The sequence below is a fragment of the Cotesia glomerata genome, linkage group LG1 (genome assembly GCF_020080835.1).
Source record: "Cotesia glomerata isolate CgM1 linkage group LG1, MPM_Cglom_v2.3, whole genome shotgun sequence".
NCBI classification, from domain to species: domain Eukaryota; kingdom Metazoa; phylum Arthropoda; class Insecta; order Hymenoptera; family Braconidae; genus Cotesia; species Cotesia glomerata.
Genome location: NC_058158.1, coordinates 2,994,502 through 3,007,624, shown reverse-complemented (window position 1 = coordinate 3,007,624; position 13,123 = coordinate 2,994,502).

Sequence of the window (13,123 nt, the reverse complement as noted above, 5' to 3'; positions counted from 1 at the left end):
CTTTTCCGTCTCCTTTTTTCAATTATGAAATTTTACTTTTTTTAAGCAACTTTTTTAATAAAATTCCATTCGACTCATTCTTCGACATAGACCACCTTACAAGGAATTATTCGTATATTTTTGTATTAAGTGCATTCAATTGATAGAAAAATTAACGATCGAATCAATAGAAGGATTTATCTATAATTTATAAATCAGATTTATTAAAACTATTGTGAGACATTTTATCGACATAGAAATGCAATTTATAAAGTTTTATGATTTGTTAAATTTTAAATTATAGTTTTAAAATAATTCCTGTGGAAAAAAAAATCTCTATTCAATGACTTATTGATACAAGTGCTTGTAAATATTTACTTGTTCATATCATTTGACAAACCATTTTTAAGATGATTAAATTTAAAAAAATTTTTTAAACTTAAATAAATCCTTGTAATTTATATTACAAAATATAAATATATCCTTGTAAAATATATTTAAATTTATACAGTTACGAATTGTTGAAAATAATTCAGTCTTGGTAAAATGAAATACCGTTTAATTAAATGATTTCACTCGCTAATGTACGCATGTGTCTGCTAGCTCGAATTATAATTCACCGTTTACAATTCCATTGTTAGTTTTACTGTTAGTTTTGTTAAGGAATTATTAAATTGTTGTGGTTACTATTATTACTTACACATACTTTCACAGTGATTTTGTAGTATATTTTATTTTGAATTATTCTCACCAGAATTTTACGAATAAATTAATGTTTTGTTTGTGACACATAAAGTTGGATTTATTCCGTGGTCAGAAAAGTTAAACCAACAATATTAACAAAATTATACATGTATGCTGTATAAATTTTATCAACAATGTCGACAATGGTAAAGTGAAACAAAACATTGTTATATCATGATTATGATTATGAGTGAGGGTGTGAGGAAGAATTGAACCCTAAAAAAATGAAATAACATTCCCAGAAAGCTTACGAGTTATAAAGTACGAAACAAACAGACATTAAGCCGTCATTGGGATGAAATGAAGCTTATTTGAAACCGTCCTCCCGTAAGGAATTATATCCCTCGTCTCATCATAAACAAGTATATCCCCTAACTGACGTCCTGATCAGTGATTTGGAAATCCTAATCCCTTTGTCTTGATAAGTGAAACAAAGTTATTTTATATAAGTACTATACTATTGTGGAATAAATAAAATCTGATGCTTTTGCCAGTGATGAGAATTTAATTTAATTTTTCCAACTGCGACGAATTCATTGTTTCGAATTGAGCAAAAAATAAATTTATTCCCTTGATGATATGACGATGTATCCTTGGGGAAAACAAAATTCTGATTTACGGAGGTCTGTCGAAAAGGCAAATTATTGTGTTATATGCTGTCGAAATTTATTTATAACATAACAACACTAAAAATAATAACGCATTTTTTATCAATAAACACGAATTTTAATTTTATAGTATTTCGATTAAAAAAAATTTTTTTAAATCATCAAGTTTATGCGAATTTAATTAAGAATTACTTAATTAAAATAATTCGTTCCCCTATTCGGAACATTTTTAGGGAGCATACTCCGTATAATTGATTTTATCGACATTTATATTTGTACTCTGTAAATTTAAATGAAATTTGTGATCCATAAAAAGTCTATCGTGATTCTTTTGTTGTATTTAATTTAACTTTTTAAGGGTTTTATTGGAAAAAAAAACAATCCATAAGTTTTTTAGCACACGGTTGAACGCTTGCAGCAGTGTCGCCAACAGAAGTCACTGAATTGCTCGGGACTATTTGTGCATAGCACATAGAAAGTTCGGGAAAATAAAACACGTAATACTTTCTATGTCTGTTCCCTATATCTACATACGACAACAGGGAAGCGTGTGTGTAGTGGATGTAAAATAAAAAGTGAATCTAAAATAAAAATATTGAGTCAAGCGAGCAGAGGTCAGGGGAAGAATATGCTACCGTCACGTGTTCCTATTTGCCAGTCGACTATTCATCCTTTTTCTCTTCTCACGTGTCTGCTAATCCGCTTATCTACGATTTATTTAGATTCATTATTGTCCTTTGGTTATTTGTGAATTTATACTAAAAGGTCCAACAAAACCGAACAAACAAATAATGTGGATCAAAAACCACCCGATTTATTCGAACGCGAGTCAAAAATTACTCAGAAAAAACTTACAATATATTCTGCGTAATTTTTTTACCAAATGTGTCGGCTAATTAAACGTCTGCTTACTATTAAATATAGATATTTATACTATTCTCTAAACAAACTACTGATGTGTATTTCTATGTACCGTCCTACATTCAAATATACACAGAGTTGTATAGAACTATAACGATGTAGACTCATGCTCGCGTTTTAGTAAACCTTGATAAATAGAGGAAGTTTGGTGCAACGTGTTGCTCCCCAGTGATGCGCCTGGTAGCGTTATACGTGGTGCCTAAGTGCCGGAAACTTTGGCCAAAATCCACCGACATTGGCCTGCGGGTATTCAACGACTATCGTCCAAGTCATTGGCTAGATGTACTACCAAACATTGTTGTAATGCTGCTGGTGTTTCTGTCTCCTTGTTGTTTTCTTTGTTGTTGATGTTGTTTTGTTGTTACCACTGTTTGGATGACGTACTATGCCCTACAACCAGAACAAATATCACTGGACCGTTTGTCATTATAATTTCGTGGCTATTCTTATATTATTTACTTCCATTATTTGTTCGTTAATATTCAATGTGACAAAAAATTTTTAAATGAATATTTGATTGAAAGATCCGGGATGTGTGGGATGAAGTAAAATTCATAGAATTTTTTATGGAATAAAATTTAATTAATGGGAAAAATTTTTTACATTACATTACATTTTTTTACATTTACTGTTCACATAATTTGGTGTGGAATTTTTAATAAATTTAAGGATTTTTATAATTTAAATTTTAGATAAAATACACAGTAAAAAATTTTTCGTCATTGTGTAAAGTGTAAAAATGTTTGTATAGAATTTAACATTTTAGTATGTTAAATCAACACAATAGAGTGTTGATTCAACACAGATTGTGTAAAAAAAGTTATCAACACAAATTTTTGTGTTGAATTTGACGAAAAATTTTTTACTGTGTAGAATAGGATATCCTTTTTGTAGAAAATTTGATTTTTTATTTATCGTTGACGAGTTTGATCACCTTAGGTTGAGCCGAAAAATTTTTGAATAAAGTAAAATTTATTAGAATCAAACACTTAATTTCTTAATTTAAGAATTTTTATGCCTAAATCAAGATGATTAAACCCCTCAAAATTATGCTCTTGATCTAAAATTTTTCTCCTTGAATCAATTTTTTTATCAGCGTATATGAACTTTTATAATTATGATCTAAACCATTAAGTTTTAATTTACATTAGCGATTGCGTGTTTTTAAAGCATAAAAATTTAATTACAAATTAAATAAAACAAAAATTTTGCAATTCAATATTACTTCATACTGAATTAATTATTTAAAGTTGAAAAGAACTATTATCTCACCAATTTTGAAGAGTCAATAAAAAGTAACAGAAAAGAGCAATTATAAATTTCAGTTACACGCAATCAATTTTTAATAAACAAAAAACTCGTTGGGTTTTATTTCTTACAAGAGTCATTAACGTTCTGTTATATAGAATTTCCGGGAGTTTGAAATGCCGGTAGTCAGAAGGAACAAGCAATAAAGAGGCATACAAAGGCCTTGAGTTTGAGTAGTGATGTATATGTAGAGTACATGGTACATAACTGAAGTGTGGAGCAGAGAATGCGGGTTAAAAGGAGGGAAAAAAGATGAGTTGGAGTAGTTTTGCCTCCCATCCAGCATCCAGCATTTACTTGTACTGGCGTTATGTATTATATATCGATAGGCAGTTGGTGTGTAACGTTATTCTCGTGCGAAATTACGCACTGAGCTGAGTTACCAGCGAGAATTGGCAGGGGTAGGCTTTCCTATCTCCTGTGCTGGTGTATTGTGTATGTAGCACAGAGCTTCATTGTGCTCCCTTGAGAGATGAAACGCCGGTAGTATAACAACGTTTCTAACTCAATTGCCAGTGCGATCTTTTGAAACCCTACTGGCTGTTTTCTCCTCTGCTCCTATTATAACTTCTGTCTCTGTCTCTTACTCTTCTCGGCTCTCTGTGCTGGTGATTTTCCGATGCGATATCACTGTCGCTCCCAGCCGCTGTGATATGCTCGGCGAATCGGGGTGCAAGTCTACGAGGGGTTTTATCACATCGCGTTGCGTGTCTACTAGAGTAGTTAAACGTTAAAACGTCGGCGATTGACGTTCAGCTTTTTGAATTATTATTTAACCGTTAAGATCGAGGGCTATGCACACTCTTCTCTAGTAGATTTATAGATGTAGAGATGCAGACGTAACTCCTAAAGAGATTTAACAACTCAAGAGCTATTTCTCGATTGAAATATTCTTCATAAAACCCGGTTATAAAATGGATTTCAATTGACAAACTTTTTTATTGGGAATTTAATTGAATTACGACGGATAAATAAAGTATTATGCGGGATCTATTCTTCTGTTTTATTATTGATTAATGTGACAATATTAAGGGGTCGTGAGCATGAGTAATGACAAGTCTTAATGGGTAAAAAGCATTTAGGTATAAAGATATTAATTGTGTAGATAATACCTGTTGATATATAAAAGTCACTTTTTTAGATTATGAAAAATTGTTTGAAGCTAAAATTTGAAATATTGAGAATATAAAAATTACTATCATTTATACAAATGAAAATTTAATAAAAAATTTTAACTAAAAATATTTAAAAGCATTATCCTCGCAATAATTTTTTGAGGGATGTGTATCTTTAGAAAATTAAAAAAAAAAAATAACAATTTAGTAAATAAATCTCATTTTAATAGTTGGAATATATTATATTCTAGTTGATTAAATTTTCTTTTATTTTCTTTTGCTTAGATGTATTTCTTGTATGCACCTGGGCCTGGGTACTTAACGCCAGGTTACAGCTATTGTAGGGTATTATCCGTTCGGAAATTCACCTGTCGTTTTAAAACACGCCTCCTATCGGCGTAATCCATGCAAACACATAAATGTGTGTAAACTACACCCTGTGTTTCACAGGCTCTAAATTTTTTTAATTCTTAGATAAATGTTTTTATATCGTTTGAATTTAGTTCTTTTTTTTTTGTCGACGAGAGAATAAAGCTAACTGGTAGTGCAGCTGCGAATAACGGGTACTAGTGGATGCAGAATCTGGATTCGGTGCGGAAGCTTGGTTAACCAACGTCCGGTGGTCTTTTCAATCAATATGCGCACGTGCCTACGCACAAGTGCCGCGATATAGATAAAAATATAGATAAAACTAAAACGAAACAATGAACACAATATATGTAACTGTTTGACCGCGTGAATAAAACCGAGCAAAAAAACAATACACTCGAACTCGAACAAGTGGACAAAATTCAACTGCTAGTGTGTTATTCATGACTGGAAACATCTCGGGATTGCTCATCCCTTCGGTCCATTGCCTAGGGCAGCTATTTCTTTTGTACGAGACTCGAATGTATTAGTATCGTGTTTCAATCGATAGCTTTTATATTAATTGATTTTTTTCTCTTTTTTTTCCTCGTAATTGCATCAAAATTATATTCTTCATCCTTCATTGATTTTATACCCTTTTCATTGAGATAATTTCAAATTAAAGTAATAAAATATAATTGCAGATATAGAGATATACTGTTGATTATTAATGAATGGGATGTTCATTAAAATTTTTTATCTATTCATGATAAAACTTTTAAAGCTCCGACTTGCTATCATTTTTTTTAAAGTTGTAAAATATTCTATTGTTTAATTTCAATAGCAATAATTTTTTTATCCTTCATCTTATTAATTAAAATAAAATTTTAATTAATCAAAAAAAGGCGAAAAGAAATGGCTTACTTTAACGATTTAATATTTATTTATTTGACTTTTTCGGATCGAAAGAAACAGATTTCCATGATGGGTAAACTCATAAATCAAATTTCCAGTGAAAATGAATCATTTTCTCATATTATTTAATGTGGTTTGGAAAAAAAGATTCAAAAACTTTCGAAAGACTTAGATTCAATATTAAATAAAAAAGAATTCGTGTTATTTAATGACCTAATATAGTAAATTCACACTTTTTACCGTATCAGTTCAGGTTCATTCAAAAGTTTTTTTTTGAAAAATTATAAATTCGATTTTACCAATTAGTAATTGGCAATTACCAATAAAAAAAAATTGAAAATAATTTTTTGCTAATTATTATTTTTCTGGAAAATTATCAGAGTCGAAAAAATGAACTTAGATGAGCTTAAATAAATTGTTTTAGTTCATTTAAGTTAATTTTTTCAACTCGGGTAAACAATTAAAATAAATAATCTATCCCATACTGAACATTGATTAAAATATATTGTCAAAAATAAACTTCCATCTATCATCTTTCTTAAAAAACAAAACATCACACCAAGAATTCAAAACTTTTGTAAACAAACCCATTTTCATCATAAAAGTCTAATTAAAAGTAATTACGTGCGCATATCCCGCCAGACGATACTCGCGAGTTCTTTACGGCGTATATACATAAGAGAAGCACACGTGTGCCGCAAAAGCAAATACATGTTGCATCAGGTACCGTAGCGTCGTAAGTTGTAAGCCGTAAGTCGTAAGCATCGCACATATGCGGATTCGAGTGTGTTTAGGCAACATGAAGCTCGGTCGTAGCGAGATAGAAGAGCTTACTAACTCTCTAGTTCCAGCTTCACTACAATGCACTATACTCTGTACTATATCGTCTATACGGTACCAGCAGGTTTCTTGTGGTCATGAACGTGCTCGAGGTATGTTGCAGTTGTCATCCCTCTCGCGCTTAAACTTGACTCGCGAGGTAACATCTTGCTGTCTTTTGATCTCTTAGTCTGTCTCATATTATATCCTCTGTCTTATTCATCGTTGGGTCTTTGTCCGCTTCATCCTGACCTCAGTTTTGCCAGCGGGCTGTTGACGCAGCAAAACACATCCTAGTGTTGCCTGTACTAGTCCTTCTTACGAAACACATTACGCCAACTATAAATACGACTGCTGTATCTACTATACGTACTTATTACGTGTACACGTACATTTACTTACCCATCAAAACACACACGCACATACATATATACACACTCAGACACTATACATTTATACAACCATACAAATATAACAGAAGGATTGCAGAAAGTTTAATGAAAAAACTCATTGCGATGTTTGCGTTTGACCGCGGTCGAGAGGTCATGACTGTGATCACTAGTCGCACTGTGGGAGAAAATCTTTGCCGACTTTTTAAATTTAATTGCAAAAAATAAAAACGACTATATTTTATTTCAGTATTACGCATGAAAGAATTTTTTTTCATGAATTCTACGTGAGAGATAATATAAAAATATATTTAATATCTGTCTTTGGTAAAATATGTTGAAATAAAATAATTAATATATATTTAACTGGTAGATATGGTTAAAAAAAACGATACTTTAAACAATTCGTGTATTAAAGCATTGTAAAATTTTTATGGCTATGTTTTATATGTTCACTATTGTAACAAAGTACTCTGGTTACTGTTTCTTTCACTTCATGAATTTTTTTACTTTTTATTTTGTTCTTCCATTGAAAGTAGTTGGACACATTGGTACGTTGGTCGCAGGAACAGAAGAAGAAAATGCAAGCTCATACACATACATAGGCACACATGAAGGGGAACAATATTACAGTATGGTCTAGTCTCTATACAGCGTTAGCTTTATCTATGTTGTAGGAATAAAAGGACTCGAAAAAAATCGAGGAGTCGAGAAGAGGAAAAGATGAAAGAAAAGGAATGAGAGAGGTGCACGCGAAACTCATTAGATCCATTGCTACTCATATGTAAGTTCGTTGAACTTTGGTCCATAGACTCCTGAGGCGACGCATCCGCTTTTCTCCAGCCACTTGTTTCTTCGTCATTGTCCTGCGGTTTCTTTTTAGGAACGAGTGTCTGTGAGCTATTATGTACTTTTGTGTGATACTCGTCGGTGTGTATCCATCTATCTACCGCCTCCACTCCATACCGTCTTTTTACTCATATCGACTCAACCACTCGTTCTTTTCCTCTGATAAAGTATCACTAGGATAAAACAACAAATGTGCTTACATCTTTTCGCCGCTTCGGTCTTTTAATGAAAGTACTTTGAAGGTAATGACAAAATCGCAGCGTTATAATGTACTTTTCTTGTGACAGCTTCTTCAGTTCAAGGAATTTTCTCAGGGAATTTCTCCAAGAATTATATTCATTTATTTTTAATTCAAGTTAATGTAAAAAGTATTATTATGTTGATTAAATTAAAAGCATTCGTTAATGAGCATTTAGTTGCAATCTTGTAAAATTAATAAAATGATTGTTTTTAATTTCGCGAGGATATTATTATAAACGACAAGCTTTTAAAGCACGTGCTTTACCCTTACTATTATATACTACTGTTACACCTGGTGCATTTTCTAGTAAATCCTCTCTATATATGTATATGTAATATATATATAATCTCTCCTTTTTAAGAAATAGGTTCACAGTAAAGTGGAGCATAACCGAGTATACGGTAATGTCAGTTTTCCGGACAAGCAAAAAAACCAAGTGGTTCCTTATACTCTTACTTTGTAGAAGGTAAGAGTGTCGAAACCTTTTATAAGGCAACATATATTGCTTTGCTGCAAGGTGTTAGCAAAGCTTCTAAGTGGATATGAAAATCTCAAGTTTTTCATTTTTAAAAATATATTTTTCACTCAGAATAATCTGAGACGCTAAATTTTAATCAGCTCAGAAAAACACTCGTGATAGAAAAATTTAAAAGAAAATTTTTTACATTTACAGATTTATTTATCTGAGCTTGTAGATATTTTTTAACCAATTTGAAATTTTATTTTCATCCGAAAAGACGTGAATTTACAATTTCATTTTAAAAATTTATAAATTTATTATATTTTTTTAAATATGAACTGAAAAAGAGAATATCATTTTGAATTTCTCGAGTTTTGTACTTTTCACATGCTTTTTCATATGATGTCAATAGTATTTATTAAAGTTCTTGCATGAGTAAAAGTTTATTTAATTATTCCGTTTATTTAAATTCACAGTAAACTTTTTTGGACATCACCAGAATAGAATCTGCGCCAGTAAATAAATGAACAAATTCTGTGATGGGTAATTTTTTTTATCGATTAAGCATTATTCTATTTGCCAGAGCATGAAAAACAGATGATTATTGGAACTTTGTTGTTTAACTGGATAAAAAACGATCGGGAGTTCTGTGGTAAAAATACATTTATATAGACAAATATACACTGTAGAGTTTTTGAACTGGCACAAGTATCACTATATTTGTAAGTTGCTTCGTAACCCACGTATTCGATATTCATACTCGCTTCACATATTATCGCATGAACAGGATTATCCAGAGTCTGCTCACGTTCCCATGACCCCAAGCGAGATTAGCTGTGGACATACCTCGGAGGTATATCCGAAACTAGCTCGCAAAATTAGTAATATCATCTCAGTGCGACACTTCATGCCGGCACTACCTTCGCTTCCATTACTGCAGCATGAGATCACATTTAATCGAATAATTATTTGTCGCCTTAATACACTTTTTTACCTTATCACTTTAATCTCATACCCTTTTTTATCTTTAATTAAATCCTGCACCTCTTATTATTATCATTGTTGAAAAAAAAAAAGGAAAAAAGGGAGATATGATAATACTTGAATAATAATTTAAATTAATCAACGATCGCGAGGAGTTATTATAAATAATTAACCGAGTGGGTTTGTGAGTTTAATTCCGCAGAGAGAAATCAATGAGATTCATCCGTATTATATAGTCTGAAGTGCTACACGTCGTCTCGTCTACTCTTGACGTTAAGTGGCTCTTCCAAACGCAAGGTGAATCGTTGAATATTAATTGGATAAAAGCAAGATGTGGCGAGGAGAATACTATTTCATTGTAGACTCATACATATCGAGTATAGTCATATATATTCATAAGAATATAGCCGCTTTTTTTTATTCATAAAATTTTCAGAATTTTTTTTTCTTTTAAATTAGATAAACTATCAGAAAAAAATTATTTAAAGTTTTTACGTGTAGAAAACTTGGAAAATTATATGAAAATTTTTAAAAAATTTTTAGAATAATAATGAACAACTTTTTGGAGATTTTTCAATGATGAAAAAGTTAACTAGATTTCAATAAAATTTTGAAATGAGATCATTTTGAAGAATATTATTATCTAAAAATTCTTGATAAGAAATTTACCTTGATTTAAGTAAATTTTATTTGATTTAAGAACATTTTTGTTTGGTTGAAAATGATCAAAGTCTTTAAAACAATTTTGCTTTATTAAAGATTATGTATTTTGAATCAAGTCAATTTTTTTATAATTGCAAAATTTCAAAAATAAAACCTGTTATTTATTCTTTTATTTAGATCTGACATGTAAAGCGTCAGGATTGATATCTACATAAAACACAAACTCTTGTTAACGTTTCATTTTTATTCATTGGTCCTGCAGCAAAGTGAAAAATGTTAGTATACGTAACCGCAGGGATTACCGGTAGCTGAGAGTAACTGGCTATAAATATCCATACGAAGCTGGAATATCAATTGGGTTGAGACTAGATCCCATCGGAAAAGCCCGGGAGTCACAGCGGGCCGCGTGAGGAGGCAATAAATGCCAGCTAGGGAACAGCTACTGAACTACTGTGCTCTGTACTACTCTTCGTTCTCTCCCATTTCCCCCTTGTCTCTCTCTTTCCTCCCCCGCCATTAGACTGGAGCCAACTCTGGCAACGGGAATAGCTGGTGCATGCACACCAGTGCTAGATCCAGCGCCAGCGAAAAGAAAAAGGACCTCAGTACAGTGAAATAATAAAGACAGTAACTGTAACTTTTCCGTCATTTGTGTATGTGTTTGTGTATATATCTTTTAACTGGCAAATCCCCCGGAAATCCGTAGAAGCGATACGACATTATGTGTGGCCAACAGTGGGTCTATATCACGAAGCTTCCAGCGCAGCGTCTGTTCATCCAGGTCGTGCGTTTGCGGGCCAGTTCATCCCCAGTGTCCAGTTAGTGGCTCTTTCCTTCATCTCAATATACGTAACGTGTCGTCATACCGACTTTATCCTGGCGACAATCCAAAAACTCTCGAGTCGAGGCGAGACTAGACGAGTTGAGTCGAGCCCGTGTCACCGAAAATCCGAATAGAAGCTTCAACTCTACAGGAGTCTGCTCCTTCTGCCGCTCTTCTCGGTTAGAGTGTAGAGTATGGAGTATGGAGAGGATCTTCAACTCTTCCTGGTAATGTCTGGTGCTTGGCTGTGTCACGACGAGACAATCCGAGCCTCCCCCGGGAGATCCGGCTACCCGACAAGTCTACAGCCGGATTAGTTAACCATGAGTGACTCTATCAGTGATGCAGAGCCATATGCGGACCGTCGCCTTTAGGCTTCGTTGAATCCTCTGTTCATAAGTTTTAAAGTTACTCACTCACTCTTTTTTCATCCCTCTGATTTTTTTTCTCTTTTTTTCACCTTTTTTTTTTTTTTATCGGGCATATAAATTCGTATATAAATTGTTCGGCAGATCAGAAAAACACCCCTGGGAAAAAACTTTATTTTGAAATTTTTTTATTAATTTAATTCAAAGTTTTAGAATTATTTTTTTCTTTAAAATAAACTGAAAAAAAGTATTATTTCTATTAAAATAAAAAGTATGGTTTAGTCATGGGAATAATACGCTGCTAAGTATAAAAAATAATTAATTATGGTCCATAATTAGTTAATATAATAAAAATATTAATAACCAACATTTATTGCATGCTTTAAGCGCGAAGCGCGCAGGTATGCTCTACTCTCGCCTAAAAATCGTGATTTCGATTAAAACGTGATTTTCATAATTAAAACGAAAAAAATTATGGATAAAAAGAATATTGAAATAAATAATAATAACTACAGAACACGTTAAAAAAATTTCCTTATCGATTAAATAAGATTTCTCAGAAAAAACTCGTTTTTTTGATGAATTAAATGAATAAGAGCGTGGTATTCACGGGAGCACTGGGCTTGATAACACCACAACTTTATCAAAAATCACTTTCACGATTAAATTTTTTTTTGTTTTATTCCTTAGGAAGTTTGTCAGAACCCTTGTGAAAATTTCGTGTCAAAATAATTTCGTTTCGATACAGTTAATTTTTTTCGACTGTCAGTTCGGTGACTTTTTCTGCGATTTCAGCAGCCATATATATTATTTTTCATAAAACAGGATTAAAATAACTATAAACAAGCAGAAACTATACATACATGATGGTATAATTAGTAACTGTTTTATCATCTGTTAAAATTTTTCTTTAACTCGATCTACAGAGAGGATAATACTACTCGCGGGAAAATTCAAACAAAAAAACGAATAATTTTTGTTACGATCTAAATAATTTGTGTATGACATGAGCGCTTAAGGCATACTCATTTGGATTTTCCAAACTTTTTATATTTCACTAATTATTCTATTTTTATATGTCGTCAAGGTACTGCTTTAAATTACAGGCATTAAATTCTAAACTTTTTTTTTATCAAAAATCGAATTCAATGTCAAGTTATGAAAATTGTATTTCTTTTGTACTGTAATTTAAAAATTATTTTCGACAGTAGAGAAAATATAACACATGAAGGAACAATATTCGCCGCATTTTAGCTTCTTACGGCCAATTACCGCTGAGATTGCTTCTCCTCGAACTTTATTGACTATTTTCTTCAGCTCTTTCATATATATATATTATCCATATTTATATTTTTATTTTCATTTTTCTACTTGTTACATTTTTCCGGGTACATACTGCCCCGTATTTCTTTTTGTCACAAGCCCCGAAGCAGTGCTTTTCTCTGGTTCTCGGTATTGCTGGTCAGTACATTCGAGCAAGGGAAAAGGGACAGAGCCCCTGGACTGAACATGGATGAAATGAGATTATAGCTTGAGACACGGTCTTTTATCGAGCCAAGCGACCCTCTAGAAGTCTAACGTTCGGTACG